The sequence below is a fragment of the Phocoena phocoena genome, chromosome 3 (genome assembly GCF_963924675.1).
Source record: "Phocoena phocoena chromosome 3, mPhoPho1.1, whole genome shotgun sequence".
In the NCBI taxonomy this organism is placed as follows: domain Eukaryota; kingdom Metazoa; phylum Chordata; class Mammalia; order Artiodactyla; family Phocoenidae; genus Phocoena; species Phocoena phocoena.
In genome coordinates, this window is record NC_089221.1 from 122997213 (window position 1) to 123015294 (window position 18082).

Sequence of the window (18082 nt, forward strand, 5' to 3'; positions counted from 1 at the left end):
CCAATGTGGGTAAACATTACAGGGCAGGGTGGCTCAGTCTCTTAAAACATAGCGTTCATTCTCACAATCTATCTTATTAACAGCCTATCGTGCAGAAGCACTGTAGTAAGTCTTTTACATACACCTTCCAGTTAATTCTCACTGTCTATCTTATGAGGTAGATAACGCTAACCTCATTTTACAGATGAAGAAACTGAGGTTCCGAGTGGCAAATCTGCTCAGGTCACCCAAAAGTAACTGGCATGACCACTTTTTGAATCCACACAGGTAACATCAGCTCCTGTGCCCCTTCCCACAATCCTGCCTCCTAGAAATGTGCCTATTCAGTGCAAGCTTACTGACATCCTAAGTGGTGGACAAAGCTTCAAAATACACAAGTCTGTGAACTGGTCCAACTGGAGGCTTGTCTTGGGATATCGGGCCCACCAGCGCGTGTATCCTATTCAGGCTGGCTTCAAGGATGTATGTTCTACGGGGTGGCACAGGGCTCAGCTATCAGAAGGGCTACACACTCAGTTGAATGCTCCACTGTCCCTGTTTCAAAATTCTTATCTATTTATTTTTGCGGTACGCGGGCCTCTCACTGCTGTGGCCTCTCCCGTTGCGGAGCACAGGCTCCGGACGCGCAGGCTCAGCGGCCATGGCTCACGGGCCCAACCACTCCATGGCACGTGGGATCTTCCAGGACTGGGACACGAACCCGTGTCCCCTGCATCGGCAGGCGGACTCTCAACCACTGCGCCACCAGGGAAGTCCTTCCCATATTTTTTAACAGGGACTCTGCATTTTCCTTTTGCACTGGCTGCTGCAAATTATGTAGCTGTTCCCGATCCCATTTCAACCATAAGTCTATATAACACTGCCAACTGCCAGGTCCCTGGGAAGTTTTATGAGATGCTTAGGAATACATACTTCAGTTTAGCAATACCTAATAAAAGCCTCAAATACGTGCAAACCCTTGGACCCATAACATCTACCTCTAACAATGGGTTCTGAGCAAAAAATCTTAGATGAGGGCATAGACTAGCCTACAAACATATTCATCACACCGCTATCTATAATGCAATGCCCAATAATTAAACACACTTGAATAATTTTATCCAATAAATACATTTTTAAAAATCATTTTAAAATGACACATTCAATAAGGAAAGACAGTCCCAAATGCAATGTTAAATTGTAAAAGTCAAAATACCATGTACAGTATGATTCCGAGTCTGTCAAAATTCTGCACAATGAGTAAATAAACTGTAGCAACCGCAGTATGCTCCTACCATGGAAGGCTACGCAGCAACGGGAAAAGAACAAACTAAACGGCTGATACACACAAGATGAAGCTCCTAGACACGATGCCGAACAAAAAAATGACGACAAAAAACTAATACGACAGAATACATACTATACGATTCCATTCCACGTGAAGAGCAACAAGAGACAAAACTAATCTATAAAGATGGATGTCAGAATACTGGTTCCCTCTGGGGTCACTGCCTAGAAAGAGCACTGACCTGAAGAGGGCATGAATATATTGGTTTTTTCTTATATGTATCTTGTAACTGTCCTACAATGAACATGTAATACTTGTGAAAAAAAGAGGAAACGTTATTTTTAAACATGATAATAAAGAATACTTGGAACAAGACTCATCCAAACAGGACGTATGTGAGGGCCAGAAGGTTTTCCTACCTTCAGAAAAGAGGCTGCTGGGTCTTCCCAGAGCAGAGCAGAGAATAAAACAGAACAAGCTAGGAATTACCACTTAGATTCCTCTCAAGACTACACCTCTCTTGAGGCCAGACACATAGGAAATGGAACAGCCTCCACCTCCAGCACAGAAAATGTCTCAAACTGTAGCTGTGAATTCAAACCAGGAAAACGAACTCAGCTGGTCAATTTTTTTCCCATCTCTTTGCTTAGCTACCAATACTAGCCTTGATTAAAAAGAGGGTGAACAGCTCCCAGGCACTGACCTGCAACCTGATGGAGGAGGCAGACCCTTACACTGGGAGGACAGTCATCAGGCTCCTGGCTACTGTCCCAGGGCCGTTAGGGTTTCTGCATGGCATCGATTCTTGGTTGGTAAAACATTCTAATTTTTAATGCCCTAACTTTTTATTTACCTGAGATGGATGGAGGAAGAGAAGGAAAGGGGAGGGTGGAGGGGAGGGGAGGGAGAAAGTAGAAAGGAAAAAAAAAAGAGAAAGAGAGGAAGGAAGGGAGGGAGGGAAGGAGGGAGGGAGGGAGGGAAGAAAGGAAGAAAGGAAGGAAGGAAGGAAGGAAGGAAGGGAGGAAGGAAGGAAGGGAGGAAGGAAGGAAGGAAGGAAATTAAACTGGCCTCTCTGCTCCATAAGAGATTCCAGAAGAGTTAATCCAAATTTTGCTAAACTTTCCAGCAGGGTGTTTCTGCCAAGAAGTGTTTACTGTTTGTTGGAGAGTCAGATGATCAACTGGTCATGCTTTATAAGATCAACAGGAACTTTGCACAAAACAGAGCTCCAAAAGGGGTGCCAGCGGTATGTCTGCTTTCCACTGTAAACACAGGATACTAACTAGTTATCAAGGGTTCCCAAATCTGGAGGCTCAACAGATTCACCGGGAAAACTTTAAATATATTGACTCCCAGGAGCCAGCCCAAGCCGACAAAAATAGAATCACCACAATGAACCAACACATTTAAACTCCCCCCAACCCTTCACTAATACACAACTGAAAACCAAAGGGCAAAGGAGGATGGGAGAGGAAAAAAAAAAAATCAATAGGCATTCACTAATATATTTCAAAAGCTCTTACTTGTAAATGGCACAGAATGCTCTCTTGGCTAAACATCATTGTTTCCAGTTCAATCATCACCTCCATTTTCAATAAAACAGCTTACTCCACTTGTCAAAGTTAGTTACCTTTAAGGAAACACAGCACTTTGAAAACAGCATTTATTCACCATTAGTTCCAACAACAATCTACATTATCTAGTGCTTTATACTCCCCAAGTGTAGGGCATTTATTATCTTATTAAATCTTCACACCACTCTGTGAGGGATCTCAGGCCAGCTTTATCCCTTCTCCCAGAGTCCAACAGCATGTAAGCGACCAAGCAGCAAAAACCAGCAGAGAAGTATCCATATTACTGGGTTCAAGAGTCCCTCTACACCGAATTTCCTACCAAATCCTATCAGACTTCCCCAATCTGCATGTGCCCTTTCTGCCAGTCCCCTTTTCAGCCCATAAGAAGCATAATCTGCTATTCATTCAACACACGGCCACGGAGCCTCCTCTGTGAGCCCAGCACTGTGCCAGATGCAGGGGTGCAACAGGATGGAAAAGCAGAGAAGGCCCTGATTATATGGACACAAACGTATCTTTGTAGGGCACTCTGACTGAGTGGAAAATAAGGCTCTTGCCCAGACACCTGCCATATTTACAGAAAAGGCACTGGTGCTCCGTGCTCTATAACTGGCAGTACGTTCTGCTAATTATCTCATCACCCACTAGTGCATGGGAAATGAAGGTCAATATAAGCACAGGGCATCCTGTTTGGGGATGAATACAGTGGTTTTTATTCAGGATATTAGATAACAACACCCTCAAGACCTTTATCATCATGATCGAGGCTTAGGAATCATTCCTAAGTAAAGTTGACAAAGCCAGAATATTTTAATACCTCAGTGAAAACAAGCTTGGAGGTCAACTAAAAAGGCTACTGCCAAATGCATGCAAGTCACCAAACTATCAAATTTGCTCCTGGGAAAAAAATACATCAGAGTACGGAAAAAACAAATACCAACAAAAAATGCCCAACAATTAGTCCCTCGAAACATGCAAATTATACTATTTGTGAATCATCAAATTAATACTTGAGACTTGGGATGTTTTAATCCAGAAATTTAAAAATTAAAAATATTATATACCTTATCTAACAGAACAAAGAATATTCATATGAGTCACTTCAGTGATAACGAAAACTTACTTTAATCTGTGTGTAAAGTTTGATTTTGGCTATTTTGTTTCTTTTACTATATTGCAGGTAGGATTTTTTTTGATATCTTATAAATGTTGAGTCAACATAACCAATGTTATTAACACACATTCTACTAGGCTGAACATCTCCAAATCTCAGAAATAAGGTTGGCAAGCCTCAATGGATAAGCAGAAGCTCTTAGACACGGAAAGGTGAAGACATGAGCCATAATGATGCTCAGTGCTGAGTATGGGATTATGGTCTTGTCACTCAGAAGCAAAACCCAGCTCTGTACCCTCATGAACAGCATGAGTCTCCAGTGACAGTGATAACTTAAATCCTGCTTCAAGATAACAGCTTTTATTTACCACCAAAACAGACACAGTTATGGTGAAAGAGCAAAGCTCAAGAAAATACTTTTACAAGATGATTATCTTTTAAAATTACATTACTTGGATACAGTAAACGTTATTAAAACCAAATCCAGTGCATATCAATTACATTCCCACATAGTACAATAAAAATCTATTTATTAGGACAGAACCAGGACTGATAGATAAATACATTTTAAAGTCTAGAAGCAGGAGGAGCTTCAAGATGGAGGAGTAAGATGTGGAGATCACCTTCCTCCCCACAGACACATCAGAAATACATCTACATGTGGAACAGCTCCTACAGAATACCTGCTGAACGCTGGCAGAAGACCTCAGACCTCCCAAAAGTCAAGAAACTCCCCCACGTACCTGGGTAGGCAAAAGAAAAAAGAAAAAACAGAGACAAAAGAATAGGGATGGGACCTGCACCAGTTTGAGGGAGCTGTGAAGGAGGAAAGGTTTCCACACACTAGGAAGCCCCTTCGCGGGCGGAGACTGTGGGTGGCAGACGGGGGGAGCTTCGGAGCCACGGAGGACAGCTCAACAACAGGGGTGCGGGGGACAAAGCGGAGAGATTCCCGCACAGAGGATCAGGGGCGACCGGCACTCACCAACCCCAGAGACTTGTCTGCTCACCCGCGGGGGCGGGCGGGGGCTGGGAGCTGAGGCTCGGGCTTCGGAGGTCAGATCCAAGGGCAAGAACTGGGGTTGGCTGCGTGAACACAGAATGAAGGGGGCTAGTTCGCCACAACTAGCCGTGAGGGAGTCTGGGAAAAACTCTGGAACTGGCTAAGAGGCAAGAGACCATTGTTTCAGTGTGCGAGAGGAGAGGGGATTCAGAGCACCGCCTAAACGAGCTCCAGGGATGGGCGCGAGCCACGGCTATGAGAGTGGACCACAGAGACGGGCGTGAAACACTAAGGCTGCTGCTGCCGCCACCAAGAAGCCTGTGTGCGAGCACAGGTCACTGTCCACATCTCCCCTCCCGGTAGCCTGTGCAGCCCGCCACTGCCAGGGTCCCCTGATCCAGGGACAACTTCCCGGGAGAACGCACGGCGCGCCTCAGGCTGGTGCAACGTCATGCCGGCCTCTGCCGCCGCAGGCCCGCCCCGCACTCCGTGCCCCTCCCTCACCCCCGGCCTGAGTGAGCCAGAGCCCCCGAAGCAGCTTTTCCTTTAACCCCGTCCTGTCTGAGCAGAGAACAGACGCCCTCAGGCGACCTACACGCAGAGGCGGGGCCAAATCCAAAACTGAAACCCTGGAGCTGGGCGAACAAAGAAGAGAAAGGGAAATCTCTCCCAGCAGCCTCAGGAGCAGCGGATTAAATCTCCACAATCAACTTGATGTACCCTGCATCTGTGGAATACCTGAATAGACAGCGAATCATCCCAAATTGAGGCAGTGGACTTTGGGAGCAATGATATATTTTTTTTTTCCTTTTTCTCTTTTTGTGAGGGTGTATGTGTATGCTTCTGTGTGTGATTTTGTCTGTACAGCTTTGCTTTTACCATTTGTCCTAGGGTTCTGTCTGTCCGTGTTTTTCTTTTTTTTTTTTTTGGATTTTTTTTTAGGATAGTTTTTAGTGCTTGTTATCATTGGTGGATTTGTTTTTTGGTTTGGTTGCTCTCTTCTTTCTTTCTCTTTTTTTATGACTTTTCAACTTTTATTTATTTATTTATTTATTTTTGCAGTACGCAGGCCTCTCACTGCTGTGGCCTCTCCCGTTGCGGAGCACAGGCTCCGGACGCGCAGGCTCAGCGGCCATGGCTCACGGGCCCAGCCGCTCCGCGGCATGTGGGATCTTCCCAGATGGGGGCACGAACCCGCGTCCCCTGCATCGGCAGGCGGACTCTCAACCACTGCACCACGGGGGAAGCCCTCAACTTTTATTTTTAATAATTATTTTTTAATTTAATAACTTTATTTTATTTTACTCTCTTTCTTCTTTCTTCCTCCCTCCCTCCCTTCCTTCCTTCCTTCCTTCTTCCTTTTATTCTGAGCCATGTAGATGACAGGGTCTTGCTGCTCCGGCTGGGCGTCACACCTGTGCCCCTGAGGTGGGAGAGCTGAGTTCAGGACACTGGGCCACCAGAGACCTCCCTGCTCCACGTAATATCAAATGGCGAAAATCTCCCAGATATCGCCATCTCAACAGCAAGACCCAGCTCCCCTCGACGACCAGCAAGCTACAGTGCTGGACATCCTATGCCAAACAACTAGCAAGACAGGAACACAACCCCACCCATTAGCAGAGAGGCTGCCTAAAATCATAATAAGGCCACAGACACCCCAAAACACACCACTGGACGCAGACCTGCCCACCAGAAAGACAAGATCCAGCCTCATCCACCAGAACAAAGGCACCAGTCCCCTCCACCAGGAAGCCTACACAACCCACTGAACCAACCCTAGCCACTGGGGACAGACACCAAAAGCAACGGGAACTACGAACCTGCAGGCTGTGGAAAGGAGACCCCAAACACTAGTAAGTTAAGCAAAATGAGAAAACAGAGAAACACACAGCAGATGAAGGAACAAGGTAAATACCCACCAGACCTAACAAATGAAGAGGAAATAGTCTACCTGAAACAGAATTCAGAGTAATGATAGTAAAGATGATCCAAAAATCGTGGAAATAGAATGGAGAAAATATAAGAAACGTTTAAAAAGGACCTAGAAAAACTAAAGAGCAAACAAACAATGATAAACGACACAGTAAATGCACTTAAAAATTCTCTGGAAGGAATCAATAGCAGAATAACTGAGGCTGGAGAATGGATAAGTGACCTGGAGGATAAATTAGCGGAAATAACTAGCGCAGAGCAGAAGAAAGAAAAAAGAATGAAAAGAACTGAGGACAGTCTCAGAGACCTCTGGGACAACATTACACACAACAAGATTCAAATTATAGGGGTCCCAGAAGAAGAAGGGAAAAAGAAAGGGACTGAGAAAATATTTGAAGAGATTATAGTTGAAAACTTCCCTAATATGGGAAAGGAAATAGTTAATCAAGCCCAGGAAGCACAGAGTCCCATACAGGGATAAATCCAAGAAGAAACACGCCAAGACACATTAATCAAGCTATCAAAAATTAAATACAAAGAAAAAATATTAAAAGCAACAAGGGAAAAACAACAAATAACATACAAGGGAATCCCCATAAGGTTAACAGCTGACCTTGCAGCAGAAACTGCAAGCAAGAAGGGAGCGGCAGGACATACTTAAAGTGATGAAAGGGAAAAACCTACAACCAAGATTACTCTACCCAGCAAGGATCTCATTCAGATTTGATGGAGAAATTAAAAGCTTTACAGACAAGCAAAAGCTAAGAGAATTCAGCACCTCCAAACCAGCTTTACAACAAATGCCTAAGGAACTTCCTTAGGCAGGAAACACAAGAGAAGGAAAAGACCTACAAAAACAAACACAAAACAAGTAAATGGTAATAGGAACATACATATCAATAATTACCTTAAATGTAAATGGATTAAGTGGTCCAACCGAAAGACACAGACTGGCTGAATGAATACAAAAACAAGACCTGTATATATGTTGGTCTTGTTTCAGACCCAGGGACACATACAGACTGAAAGTGAGGGGATGGAAAAAGATATTCCATGCAAATAGAAATCAAAAGAAAGCTGGAGTAGCAATTCTCATATCAGACAAATAGACTTTGTTACAAAGACTATTACAAGAGACAAAGAAGGACACTACATAATGATCAAGGGATCAATCCAAGAATCAAGAAGAAGATATAACAATTGTAAATATTTATGCACCCAACATAAGAGCACCTCGATACATAAGGCAAATGCTAACGGCCATAAAAGGGGAAATTGACAGTAATGCAAGGTGGAAATTGACAGTAACATAATCATAGTAGGGGACTTTAACACCCCACTTTCACCAATGGACAGATCATCCAAAATGAAAATAAATAACGAAACACAAGCTTTAAAAGATATATTAAACAAGATGGACTTAATTGATATTTATAGGACATTCCATCCAAAAACAACAGAATACACTTTCTTCTCAAGTGCTCATGGAATATTCTCCAGGATAGATCATATCTTGGGTCACAAATCAAGCCTTGGTAAATTTAAGAAAACTGAGATCATATCATATGAAGTATCCTTTCTGACCACAACACTATGACACTAGATATCAATCACAGGAAAAAATCTGTAAAAAATACAAACACATGGAGGCTAAACAATACACTACTTAATAACCAAGAGATCACTGCAGAAACCCAAGAGGAAATCAAAAAAATACCTAGAAACAAATGACAATGAAAACACGACGACCCAAAACCTATGGGATGCAGCAAAGGCAGTTCTAAGAGGGAAGTTTATAGCAATAGAATCCTACCTTAAGAAACAAGAAACATCTCAAATAAACAAACTAACTTTACACCTAAAGCAATTAGAGAAAGAACAAAACAACGCTAAAGTTAGCAGAAGGAAGAAATCATAAAGATCACATCAGAAATAAATGAAAAAGAAATGAAGGAAACGAGAGCAAACATCAATAAAATTAAAATCTGGTTCTTTAAGAAGATAAACAAAATTGGTAAACCACTAGCCTGACTCATCAAGAAAAAAAGGGAGAAGACTCAAACCAATAGAATTAGAAATGAAAAAGGAGAAGTAACAACTGACACTGCAGAAATACAAAGGATCATGAGAGATTACTACAAGCAGCTATATTCAAATAAAATGGACAGCCTGGAAGAAATGGACAAATTCTTAAAAAGTACAACCTTCCAAGACTGAACCAGGAAGAAATAGAAAATATAAACAGACCAATCACAAGCACTGAAATTGAAACTGTGATTAAAAATCTTCCAACATGGGACTTCCCTGGTGGCGCAGTGGTTGAGAGTCTGCCTGCCGATGCAGGGGACACGGGTTCGTGCCCCAGTCCAGGAAGATCCCACATGCCGCAGAGCGTTTGGGCCCGTGAGCCATGGCCGCTGGGCCTGCGCGTCCGGAGCCTGTGCTCTGCAACGGAAGAGGCCACAACAGTGAGAGGCCCGCATACCGCAAAAAAAAAAAAAAAAAAAAAAAAAATCTTCCAACAAACAAAAGCTCGGGAACAGATGGCTTAACAGGTGAATTTTATCAAACATTTAGAGAAGAGCTAACACATATCCTTCTCAAACTCTTCCAAAATATAGCAGAGGGAGTAACACTCCCAAACTCATTCTACAAGGCCACCATCACCTTGATACCAAAACCAGACAAGGATGTCACAAAGAAAGAAAACTACAGGTCAATATCACTGATGAACATAGATGTAAAAATCCTCAACAGAATACTAGCAAACAGAATCCAACAGCACATTAAAAGGATCATACACCATGATCAAGTGGGGTTTATCCCAGGAATGCAATGATTCTTCAATATACGGAAATCAATCAATGTGATAAACCATATTAACAAATTGAAGGAGAAAAACCACATGATCATCTCAGTAGATGCAGAAAAAGTTGTGGACAAAATTCAACACCCATTTATGATAAAAACTCTCCAGAAAGTAGGGATAGAGAGAACTTACCTGAACATAATAAAGACCATGTATGACAAACCCACAGCCAACATCGCCCTCAATGGTGAAAAACTGAAACCATTTCCACTAAGATCAGGAACACGACAAGGTTGCCCACTCTCACCACTCTTATTCAACATAGTTTTGGAAGTTTTAGCCACAGCAATCAGAGAAGAAAAAGAAATAAAAGGAATCCAAATGGGAAAAGAAGAAGTAAAGCTGTCACTGTTTGCAGATGACATGATACTATACATAGAGAATCCTAAAGATGCTACCAGAGAACTACTAGAGTTAATCAATGAATTTGGTAAAGTAGCAGGATACAAAATTAATGCACAGAAATCCCTTGCATTCCTATACACTAATGATGAAATATCTGAAAGTGAAATCAAGAAAACACTCCCATTTACCATTGCAACAAAAAGAATAAAATACGTAGGAATAAACTTACCTAAGGAGACAAAAGACCAAAACTTACCTAAGGAGACAGAAAACTATAAGATAGTGATGAAAGAAATTAAAGATGATACAAACAGATGGAGAGATATACCATGTTCTTGGATCGGAAGAATCAACATTGTGAAAATGACTCTACTACCCAAAGCAATCTACAGATTCAATGCAATCCCTATCAAACTAAAAATGGCATTTTTCACAGAACTAGAACAAAAAATTTCACAATTTGTATGGAAACACAGAAGACCCCGAATAGCCAAAGCAATCTTGAGAAAGGAAAACGGAGCTGGAGGAATCAAGCTCCCTGACTTCAGACTATACTACAAAGCTACAGTAATCAAGACAGTATGGTACTGGCACAAAAACAGAAATACAGATCAATGGAACAGGATAGAAAGCCCAGAGGTAAACCCACACACATATGGTCAACCTATTTTTGATTAAGGAGGCAAGAATATACAATGGAGTAAAGATAGCCTCTTCAATAACTGGTGCCGGGAAAACTGGACAGCTACATGTAAAAGAATGAAATTAGAGCCCTCCCTAACACCATACACAGAAATAAACTCAAAATGGATTAAAGACCTAAATATAAGGCCAGACACTATAAAAGTCTTACAGGAAAACACAGGCAGAACTCTCTATGACATAAATCACAGCAAGATCCTTTTTGACCCACCTCCTAGAGAAATGGAAATAAAAACAAAAATAAACAAATGGGACCTAATGAAACTTAAAAACTTTTGCACAGCAAAGGAAACCATAAACAAGACGAAAAGACAATCCTCAAAATGGGAGAAGCTATTTGCAAATGAAGCAACTGACTAAGGATTAATCTCCAAAATCTACAAACAGCTCATGCAGCTCAATATCAACGAAACAGACAACCCCATCTAAAAATGGGCAGAAGACCTAAATAGATATTTCTCCAAAGAAGATATACAGATTGCCAATAAACACATGAAAGAATGCTCAACATCATTAATCATTAGAGAAATGCAAATCAAACTACAATGAGATATCACCTCACACCAGTCCGAATGACCATCATCAAAAAATCTACAAACAATAAATGCTGGAGAGGATGTGGAGAAAAGCGAACCCTCTTGCACTGTTGGTGGGAATGTAAATTGATACAGCCACTATGGAGAACAGTATGGAGGTTCCTTAAAAAACTAAAATAGAACTACCATACCACCCAGCAATCCCACTACTGGGCATATACCCTGAGAAAACTATAATTCAAAAAGAGTCATGTACCACAATATTCACTGCAGCTCTATTTACAACAGCCAGGACATGGAAGCAACCTAAGTGTCCATCAACAGATGAATGGAAAAAGAAGATGTGGCACATATATACAATGGAATATTACTCAGCCATATAAAGAAACGAAACTGAGTTATTTATAGTGAGGTGGATGGACCTAGAGTCTGTCATACAGAGTGAAGAAAGTCAGAAAGAGAAAAACAAACACCATATGCTAACATATATATATGGAATCCAAAAAAAAAAAAAAAAGTGGTCATGAAGAACCTAGAGGCAGGATGGGAATAAAGATGCAGAATTACTAGAGAACGGACTTGAGGACACAGGGAGGGGGAAGGGTAAGCTGGGACGAAGTGAGAGAGTGACATGGACATATATACACTACCAAATGTAAAACCGATTGCTAGTGGGAAGCAGCCGCATAGCACAGGGATATCAGCTCAGTGCTTTGTGATCCCCTAGATGGGTGGGATAGGGAGGGTGGGAGGGAGGGAGACAAAACAGGGAAGAGATATGGGGATATATGTATATGTAGAGCTGACTCACTTTGTTATAAAGAAGAAACTAACACACCATTGTAAAGCAATTATACTCCAAGAAAGATGTTTAAAATTTTTTTTAAATTAAGAAGTCTAGTAGCAAATGCAAAAGCATAAGAAATTAATATGCTTATCTTGGAAAGTAATGTTTCAGAGGGCAGAAATCATGACTTTTCATTCTGAAAAATCTAAAATAGTGCACTCCTTTCCCCACTTCCAAGAGTAAATACCTGTATCCTACTCTACATAATAAACAAAGCACAGGATTTCCCTTGCAGTCCATTGGTTAAGACTCATTGCTCCCAATGCAGGGGACTGGGGTTCGATCCCTGGTTGGGGAAGATCCCGCAGGCCATGTGGCACAGCCAAAAACATAAATAAATAAAGAAAAATAAAGCACGTTCCCCCGAGAGCTGACTTCTGATTTTTTTTAGTTCAGATTAAGATTCATTTTTCTATTCTCTGATTTGGCCCAAGTGTCCCAAGGCCAAGCTGTGCCTTGCCCCCAGCATCTCTGACTCTGGAAACCCAGTCAGCTCCTCAGAGCACTGCATGTGACAGTCCTGGGTCTACAGCAGCCGTGGTCATAGCAGGCGCCGAGAACCCCAAATCCAGGAGAATTCAATCCATGCCAAATGCTTGCCCTGACCCCTGCATGCTACGCTCTCCAGAGCTTCAATCTCACTCTGGAACTAACAGAGAAGTGTTCCTACTCCCATGACTCTCGAACTGAGGAGCTCATATCCCCAGTGACGGTGAACCAGGGGAATGCAAAATCACAACGTGGAACATCTCCCCGTGGCGTGATGGAAATAACCATAAACACTGTTTCTGTATTAAAATAGTACATGCTTAGGATTAGAATCAAAAGTCATGTGAATTTTTAAGAAGATGAGGATGACAGCAACAATAACAGTCACGATGTTGAGCACTAACATTTATTGACCACTACGGGCAGGTGCTGCTCTAAGCTCTCTGCGGGCACCAACTCATTTGATTCTCACAGCAGCCCTCCAAGGTAGGGATATCATCCCCATCATACAGATGAGGACACTGAGGCTTAGAGAAGCGGAATAAATTGTGCCAGGGCATATAATTTTAGTGTCAGAGGTGGTTTCTAACCCCAGAATCTAGTCAGTTACCATGACACAGGACAGGAGAGACCCTGCACGGGCCTGGAGGAGCCAGGCTGGCTGTGTAATGAAGTAGATCTGTATTTTGGACAATTGAGCCAGATATGGAAAGACAAGAGACTGTGAGGCTGCCTTAGTTCCTGGTTCCTGTCCCTTGGGAGGCCCGATGACTGGTACAGAGATATCCCTGTGTTCACTTGCTGTAGTGTTTATCACTTCCAAAGCATAACAAAGACAATGGGTACCATGTTGAAGAGGAAAACCAGTATGCAGTGGTCCTTACTATACTCTAGTGGTGTTTGTGTCCAGGTGCCCATCCCTCTCCCATGCAGCCCATGTGTTTCAGAGGGAAGGGATCCCACCGCCAGCTCTAGGGGCAGATCCTGACTGGTGAGGGCCAGTCAGCCGGTATCAGCCTCTGATCACTCTTACTGGTCCACGAGGTAGCAGGTGATTGAGGCTGATGCAAAGAGATTCAGGGAAAGGCCTTTTCCCTCTTGGTTGGGATGGGTTCTCTCACTCTCACAGGTCTCTTTCCCTCACTAAATGAGGACAAGTATGTGTGCTACCCTAGTTGCTGCTGGCAGCCATGAGCTAAACAAACTTGGAAAAAAAAATTGGATACACAGGGAAAGGTAGAGCCGAAAGAACAACTATGAAACTGTACCCCACTTGGTTATGAGATAATAGAGCTCCTTACTAAGAGGAAGGACAGCATCATTGCCAGCAGCATAGATTCTGCAGCCAAACCACCTGGGGTTTGAATCTGACTCTGACACTTACTGGCCATCTTAGCTAGTATAAGTTACTTACCTTCTCTAAGCCTCAAGTTGTAAAATGGGCATAATCATAGTTCCAACCTCATAGGGTTGCTATGAGAATTAAATGAATTTATATATATAAACTCATATATACACAAATACATACATATATCAAGCACTTAGAACAGAGGCTGGCACCTAGTAAACATAAATAAGTGATGGCTGGAATCACCTGAGTCAGGGTGTCTGTAATTTGCTGTGGAAGGCGGCCTGATGGGTATAGGAGAAGGGACAGAACTAGTATAGGAGGACGTCTCTGAGGCATGGAGTGCCAAAGCTGGACTCTGGAAAATTTGAGATGAGCGCAAAACATCACATCACTCTAGCTTCTGAAAAGGATGTAAACTCCATTCCATACAAACTGCAGAGAAAAAATGTCCAATGAAGTTAATAAAGGAAGAAAGCACATTAGAAATACCCAGCTGTGTGATACACAGAGAAAGACCGAAGGAGCTCTTGCCCAGGAAGGTGCCACAACTGCAGAGACGTCAGCAGAAAGCCAAAACTGGATCTATGTAAAGAGACACAGATCAAGACTTGGCCAGATTCTACAGGAAACCCATTTCAGGCCATCCCTGCATTGAGCCGACAGGCCATGCGCAGGGACAGAATGACATCTGGTTTCCCGTCACACATCCACACCTGCTAACCAACACACAGCTTGAAGGTCTAATTTTAGACTCAGCAGCTGTGACAGCATTTTTTTTTTCTTTAAAAAAAGATTGTCCATATTTCCTCTTCTGGGTGCAGTGGATAGCCCTTACTCTCACATTCCCTGCAAAGGAGGGGAATGGAAATAATAATGGGTCCTTTCTTTCATGTCCCCCCAAGATTCCCCACTCATTTAGAATGTCCACCTAAAATGCCTTTCTAAATCCATGTCAAGACCTAAGAAAACGTAAGTTTCCCAGAGCCTAAATCACAGCTGTCATTACATCATCCCCTGCTCAGAAACCTTTGTGTGACTGCTTGTTGCCAGAAGAACAAAACCCATTCTCCATAACCTGGAATCCAAAGCAACCTACAGCTTGAGATTCAGTCCATCCTTTAAAAATGTCCATATTCCTGTGTCACCACTTTGCTCAAGGTGGGGTCACATATCGGGTAAGTTATTTAACCTTAGCTTCAAAACACCTCAGGTGAAGGATCTAGCTTTGACCTTGACATAATAGGAGTCAATAAATACTGGCCTGCTGTGTCAATCATTAAAAAGAGAGTGTTTTGCAGAGGACAGGAACATAACAAACCAAAGAAAGGAAAAGGTGCAGTTGGTGGAACTTTTTTACAGAGGAATCTGGTAATATGTATCAAAATATAAAATGCACATAACCTTTGAATTGACCCAGAAATCCCACATGTCCCATCGACCTTAAAAGGTCATTGAATAAGTGAGGAAATACGTAATCATAGGGATTTCATCACAGCATTGTTCATAATAGCGAAAAATTCAGAAACAATCTAAATGCCATTAGGATTGGACCAAGAAACTTATGTAAACAGACACTATTGTTAGATGATGAAAACTGCTTATTTTTTCCCTGAATTTAGTATTTTTTACAAGATACATGTAACATTTTTTTCCAAAATCAGAATGACTATTTAAAAAATAAGTTTTAAAAACACACAATGGAAAAAGGTCCTGCAGGACATTTTCTTGGATTCTCCAGGACAGTTATTATTTTACAAAGAACTGATGAAGGTTTAGTACTGTTTTTCAGACCAGCCGACAGCCCAGGTAGCTGATAAAATGAGGTTAAAATGAGGTATATGAAAGACTTCTGTGCTTTTTGCATAAAATCAGCCAATTCTGTCCTTTTACTACTTCTACAAAAAAAGAAGAAGAAAAGCTCTATTCTTTACCCACAACTTTTATAGTTAATCCTAAACATCTATGTTCTATGTGAAGCTCTTGACATGAGGGAGACTAAGAAGAAAAAAGCTAGTGGGTGGTTCAGAGCAAGTCCACCTCAGACGCTAATAAGACTTGGCATTCATACTCACCCAGTGTGCTGCTGGAGCATTCTAGAATTATCACTATAGGACCAAAATTATGGGGAGCAGAAAGGATTTGAACAAGTGATGGGGCTTCAGACGGATTTTAGATTTCTGATTTTTAGTTATTTGGGTTTGAGGGCTTATATTTCCCTTAAAATGACAGGTAAATAAAAATCTCAAACCATATAGAACAGAAAAACATACAGTAAATTATCCTCTGAAATCACAGTTCACAGCAATAATCACTATCAACACGTTATAGTTTGCTTGTTATAGTTTGCTTTTGTTTGTAAACCTATTTCAAAGGAATTAATCATTTCTCACCCATTATACCGGCAAAAATAAAAACGTATGTTAATATTAAGTCCTGGCAATATTGTAGGAAATGAGCTTTCATGGGCTGCTGCTGACAGTGTAAATTAACTTATTAATATATTGGTGACAGAATCTGTATAAACTTAAAAGATGCATGTCCTGAGAACCAGCCACATAACTTTCTTTTATCGAGGAATAATTCATATACCATGAAATTCACCCCTTTAAGGTATACAGTTCAGTGGTTTTAGTATTTTCAGAGGTGTGCAACCATCAACGCTGGTTCCAGGATATTTTCATCACCCCAAAGAGAAATTCCATACCCATCGGCAGCTCACTCCCTCTTCTCCTGTCCTCCTTGCCCATGGCAACCACTAATCTACTTTCTGTTCCTATGGATCTGCCTGTTACAGACATTTCAAATCAACTGACTGGTCTTTTGTAACTGGCTTCTTTCACTGAAAACAGTGTGTTCAAGCTTCATCCACGTTGTAACATGAATCATTACTCCATTTCTTTTTATGGCTGAATAATATTCCATTGTATAGATATACCACATTTGGTTATCTATTCATCAGATGAAGGACATTTGGCTGGTTTCCACATTCTGCCTGTTACAAATAATGGGGCTATGAACATTCCTGCAAATTTTTGTGGATTTTGTCAATACAATGTAGAATTGCCGGGTCAAGTGGTAACTCTACATTTAACTGAGGCACTGAAAAACCGTTTCCCACAGCAGCTGCACCATTTACATTCCCACCAGCAGTGTGGAGGGTTCCAATTTCTCCACATCCTTTCCAACACTTGTTACTGTGTCTCTTTTTAATTATAGCCATCCTAGCAGGTTTGAAGCGGTATCTCAATGTGGTTTTAATTTGCATTTTCCTAAACACTAAAGATGTTGAGTATCTTTTCATGTACTTGTTGGTCATCTGTATACCTTTCTGGATAAATATCTACCCAAATGCCTTGCCCATTTATTAATTGGGTTGTCTTTTTATTACTGAGTTGTAACAGTCCTTTACATATGCTGGGTACTAAACGCTTATCAGTTATACAGTTTGCAAATAGTTTCTCCCATTTGTTGGGCTGTCTTTTCACCTTCTGGACAGTGTCCTTTGAAGCACAGAAGCTTTTAATTTTGATGAAGTCAATTTTACCTATTTTTTTCTTTTGTTGCTTGGGCTTTTGGTGTCATATCTAAGAAACTACCGCCTTATCCAAGATCACATAGATCTACACCTATGTTTTTTCCTAAGAGTTTTATAGTCTTAACTCTTTCATTTAGTTCTTTGATCCATTTTGAGTTAATTTTGTATTTGGTGTGAGACAGAGGTCCATCTTCGTTCTTTTGAATGTGGATATCCAGTTGTGCCAGCACCATTTGTTGAAAAGAATACTCCTTCCGCATGGAATTATCTTGGCATATAGCTCTTTAAAATCTATCTGAAGTGTTCTGTAGCTTGATTGTGGCAATGGTTACAGAACTGTATATGTGTGTGTTTGCCAAAACTCATTGAATTGTACACTAAGAAGAATAAATTTTGTATGTAAATAATAACTCAATAAACCTGACAACTAAAAATTCTCCTTTAACGTAATACTGTATGTCAACTACATTTCAATAACAAAATCAATTCTCCTTTAGAGAAACATTCACACATAG

The 18082-nt window shown here is 41.5% G+C and overlaps 1 protein-coding gene across 2 annotated transcripts in view; it reads right to left on the minus strand.

Moving 5' to 3' along the window:
• The window catches only part of PRELID2 (PRELI domain containing 2), a 75527-nt gene that overhangs the window by 38214 nt on the left and 19231 nt on the right, over positions 1 to 18082 (minus strand). The gene's annotated exons all lie outside the window — the stretch shown is intronic.